The 5,000-nt window shown below is 46.7% G+C and overlaps 1 protein-coding gene across 1 annotated transcript in view; it reads left to right on the forward strand.

Annotated features, from left to right (window-relative positions):
* LOC143277685 (kin of IRRE-like protein 1) overlaps positions 1 to 5,000 on the forward strand; it is a 207,850-nt gene that overhangs the window by 42,465 nt on the left and 160,385 nt on the right. The window lies entirely within an intron of this gene.

The raw sequence follows: 5,000 nt of genomic DNA on the forward strand, positions 1-5,000 counted from the left end.
CTGAAAGACTCAAAGGACTGACATGATTTTTTCAGCTAAGGCCATATCCCCAGTGGGTAACAACAGAATTCATGTGTAACAGTGTATTGGCTTGTTCCCGGACACACAACCACCAAAATTATGTCTCTCTTAGTTGAAATGCTCTATATACTTGTTACGAGAGAGAGAGAGAGAGACAGAGACAGAGACACAGACAGACAGACAGGGACGTATACAGAAATAGAGACGCATAGAGAGCAAGATGGAGATTAAGACGGAGACAGACGGAACACAGAGAGAGAGAGAGCCGAGAGACAGAGACAGACAGACAGACAGAGATATACACAGAAATAGAGACGCATAGAGAGCAAGATGGAGATTAAGACGGAGACAGACGGAACACAGAGAGAGAGAGAGCCGAGAGACAGAGAGACAGAGAGAGACAGACAGACAGACAGAGATATACACAGAAACAGAGACGCATAGGGAGCAAGATGGAGACTAAGACGGAGGGAGATAGACGGAACGGAGAGAGAAAGACAAACAGACAGACAGACAGACAGAGAAGATGAAGTAGAAAGAGTTAGTTGAGAATACGACATAACTAGTCGAAGCAAGGGTCTGGTAGAGCAAAGCAAGGGGGAGGGGGTAAACATGGGGGGAGGGGGGGGGGGGGTGGAGAGAGAGAGGAGGGGGGGGGGGGGAGAAGAAGCTGAGGGAAGGCTGGAGGAAGGGGGAGGAGGTGGGGAGGACGAGGAGCAGGTTACGTGTCCAGAGCTGACTACTCTGGCGGCCCGTTCACGACGATAACAACACTGGACAGGCGGTGATGTAACGGGCAGACTTTCACCACACTTGGTGGGACAGCCGGCAGGGGTGGGGGTTCGTTTCTACGGTGTTTGTAGTATTGTGGTACCACTAACTCCCCCACAGCCCCCATTCTCTCTCTCGCTCTCTCTCTCTCGCTCTCTCTCTCACTGTCTTGGGGAATCCGACTGTTGCAGCATCCCCCGCACTGACCTACCACCCCCAAATTACCACTCCTCACTCCTCTTTCTCCCCCCAACTTGCTTCCCCTGTTTCTGCTTCCCTCCCCTTTCCTTCTGGTGCCTTTTTTCTGCTCGTGGGATGGGGGCCGGTGTACCATGAGAATTTTACTCCCCCGCCGCCTTTCCTGAGAAATTGACTTTTACTCCGGAGAAAAATCCCCGTTGGGGGTGATCTGTCCGTGTAACACGGGTCCCGTCTTATGGCAGGACTGTCACGAAAGAGATCCGGCATTGCTGTTGTTGTTGTTGTTGTTGTTGGTCTTCATCCTGAACTCCTTGAAGCTTCATTGAGGTGCCGCAAAGAACGTTTCACCAGCTTCCTCCAGGTCTGTGTGTCAAGTCTCTGTTTTTGTTTTTTCATTTTATATTTTGTATTTCATTTTATTAATCAATGATGTTTTCGGTCCATTCTGCAGTGTTGTCAGTCCACCATCAGTCCGGCACCCATGATTATGGGTCGCTTTGGGTTTTGTTTATTTGATTTCTTTTTTTCTTTTTTCTCTGCCTCTGTCTGACTGTCCGAATCTCCGTTGTCTCTTCGTACCCCCCACGCCCCACCCCCACCCCCCGCCACTCTCTCTCTCTCTCGTAGTAGTGGTAGTAGTATTTACCATTGTTATTATTGTTGTGTCTTATCGTTACTGTTTTTGTTGTCACAAGGACAGGTTGGAAGACTAGGCAATGTCTAAAATCTTTATCCTTGAGTAATACAGTTTTTGAATCCCCCCCCCCCCCTTCTTTACTTTCTGTTCCATTTTATCTGCTTTGCACCATTTTGTTCTGATTAGAACCTACTGTGTCACTAGACCTTTACAGCTAATGACGTTAAACATTTCAGTGTTCAGTGTTCAGTGCTCTCTCTCTCTTTCTGTGTCTCTGTCTCTGTCTCTCTCTGTCTCTCTCTCTCTCTGTTTTGTCTCTGTCAATCTTTCTCTCTCTGTCGGTCTGTCGTCTGCCTTAATGTTTGTCTCTTGTTCTGTCGATTAACTGTACGCATGTTGGTCAGAATATGTGGTATTTATTTGTTTACCCCTCCCCCTCCATGCCTCCTAGCCCCACCCCTACCCTCTTACACGTCATCAGGTAGTTAGTCTGTTGGTCTGTCTTCTTTGTCGCTCTGTTGTATTGATTTACATTTGCTTACTTACAATAATGCTGTCAGAATTGGCTACTCATTTGATACTTTTTTATATTCCATAGTCGTGTATTTTGGCCGTCGTTTACATTTTGAAGTGCACTTATCACATTTTCTTTTGTCTTGGCCATAAGTCGATGGGGAATTAAAAACAACAATGATGAGTTACGCTGATCTCATTTGCCTGGCTAATTGAATTTTCCTTTCTCTGTCTCGTTGTGAGTGTAAAGGCGTGTTAATGTCGCAAACAAAAACGATGATGTAGATCATTCTGCTCTGACTCTTCGGGGTCTGTATGGTTCTGTCATGGTCTGTATGGTTCTGTCAGGGTCTGTATGGTTCTGTCATGGTCTGTATGGTTCTGTCAAGGTCTGTATGGTTCTGTCAGGGTCTGTATGGTTCTGTCAAGGTCTGTATGGTTCTGTCTGTCAAGGTCTGTATGGTTCTGTCAAGGTCTGTATGGTTCTGTCTGTCATGGTCTGTATGGTTCTGTCAAGGTCTGTATGGTTCTGTCGTGGTCTGTATGGTTCTGTCTGTCAAAGGTCTGTATGGTTCTGTCTGTCAAGGTCTGTGTGGTTCTGTCATGGTCTGTGTGGTTCTGTCTGTCAAGGTCTGTGTGGTTCTGTCATGGTCTGTATGGTTCTGTCTGTCAAGGTCTGTATGGTTCTGTCATGGTCTGTATGGTTCTGTCAAGGTCTGTATGGTTCTGTCTGTCAAGGTCTGTATGGTTCTGTCTGTCAAGGTCTGTGTGGTTCTGTCTGTCAAGGTCTGTGTGGTTCTGTCATGGTCTGTATGGTTCTGTCTGTCAAGGTCTGTATGGTTCTGTCGTGGTCTGTATGGTTCTGTCAAGGTCTGTATGGTTCTGTCAAGGTCTGTATGGTTCTGTCTGTCGTGGTCTGTATGGTTCTGTCAAGGTCTGTATGGTTCTGTCAAGGTCTGTATGGTTCTGTCTGTCAAGGTCTGTATGGTTCTGTCTGTCGTGGTCAGTATGGTTCTGTCATGGTCTGTATGGTTCTGTTAAGGTCTGTATGGTTCTGTCTGTCGTGGTCTGTATGGTTCTGTCAAGGTCTGTATGGTTCTGTCAAGGTCTGTATGGTTCTGTCTGTCAAGGTCTGTATGGTTCTGTCTGTCATGGTCTGTATGGTTCTGTCAAGGTCTGTATGGTTCTGTCTGTCATGGTCTGTATGGTTCTGTCATGGTCTGTATGGTTCTGTCAGGGTCTGTATGGTTCTGTCTGTCAAGGTCTGTATGGTTCTGTCTGTCAAGGTCTGTATGGTTCTGTCAAGGTCTGTATGGTTCTGTCTGTCAAGGTCTGTATGGTTCTGTCTGTCAAGGTCTGTATGGTTCTGTCTGTCATGGTCTGTATGGTTCTGTCATGGTCTGTATGGTTCTGTCAAGGTCTGTATGGTTCTGTCAGGGTCTGTATGGTTCTGTCTGTCAAGGTCTGTATGGTTCTGTCTGTCAAGGTCTGTATGGTTCTGTCAAGGTCTGTATGGTTCTGTCAAGGTCTGTATGGTTCTGTCTGTCAAGGTCTGTATGGTTCTGTCTGTCATGGTCTGTATGGTTCTGTCAAGGTCTGTATGGTTCTGTCTGTCATGGTCTGTATGGTTCTGTCATGGTCTGTATGGTTCTGTCAGGGTCTGTATGGTTCTGTCTGTCATGGTCTGTATGGTTCTGTCTGTCATGGTCTGTATGGTTCTGTCAAGGTCTGTATGGTTCTGTCAAGGTCTGTATGGTTCTGTCAAGGTCTGTATGGTTCTGTCTGTCAAGGTCTGTATGGTTCTGTCTGTCATGGTCTGTATGGTTCTGTCAAGGTCTGTATGGTTCTGTCGTGGTTCTGTCAAGGTCTGTATGGTTCTGTCTGTCAAGGTCTGTGTGGTTCTGTCTGTCAAGGTCTGTGTGGTTCTGTCATGGTCTGTATGGTTCTGTCTGTCAAGGTCTGTATGGTTCTGTCATGGTCTGTATGGTTCTGTCATGGTCTGTATGGTTCTGTCTGTCAAGGTCTGTATGGTTCTGTCATGGTCTGTATGGTTCTGTCAAGGTCTGTATGGTTCTGTCTGTCAAGGTCTGTATGGTTCTGTCTGTCAAGGTCTGTATGGTTCTGTCAAGGTCTGTATGGTTCTGTCATGGTCTGTATGGTTCTGTCTGTCAAGGTCTGTATTGTTCTGTCAGGGGTCTGTATGGTTCTGTCATGGTCTGTATGGTTCTGTCTGTCATGGTCTGTATGGTTCTGTCAAGGTCTGTATGGTTCTGTCTGTCAGGGTCTGTATGGTTCTGTCTGTCATGGTCTGTATGGTTCTGTCTGTCAAGGTCTGTATGGTTCTGTCTGTCAAGGTCTGTATGGTTCTGTCTGTCAAGGTCTGTATGGTTCTGTCAAGGTCTGTATGGTTCTGTCTGTCAAGGTCTGTATGGTTCTGTCTGTCAAGGTCTGTGTGGTTCTGTCTGTCAAGGTCTGTATGGTTCTGTCAAGGTCTGTATGGTTCTGTCAGGGTCTGTATGGTTCTGTCAAGGTCTGTATGGTTCTGTCTGTCAAGGTCTGTATGGTTCTGTCAAGGTCTGTATGGTTCTGTCTGTCAAGGTCTGTATGGTTCTGTCAAGGTCTGTATGGTTCTGTCAGGGTCTGTATGGTTCTGTCAAGGTCTGTATGGTTCTGTCGTGGTTCTGTCACGGTCTGTATGGTCTGTCTGTCAAGGTCTGTATGGTTCTGTCTGTCAAGGTCTGTATGGTTCTGTCAAGGTCTGTATGGTTCTGTCAGGGTCTGTATGGTTCTGTCAAGGTCTGTATGGTTCTGTCTGTCAAGGTCTGAAGAGGTCTGTAGAGGTCTGTAGAGGTCTGTG

Source organism: Babylonia areolata, chromosome 34 (genome assembly GCF_041734735.1).
Source record: "Babylonia areolata isolate BAREFJ2019XMU chromosome 34, ASM4173473v1, whole genome shotgun sequence".
Classification (NCBI taxonomy): domain Eukaryota; kingdom Metazoa; phylum Mollusca; class Gastropoda; order Neogastropoda; family Buccinidae; genus Babylonia; species Babylonia areolata.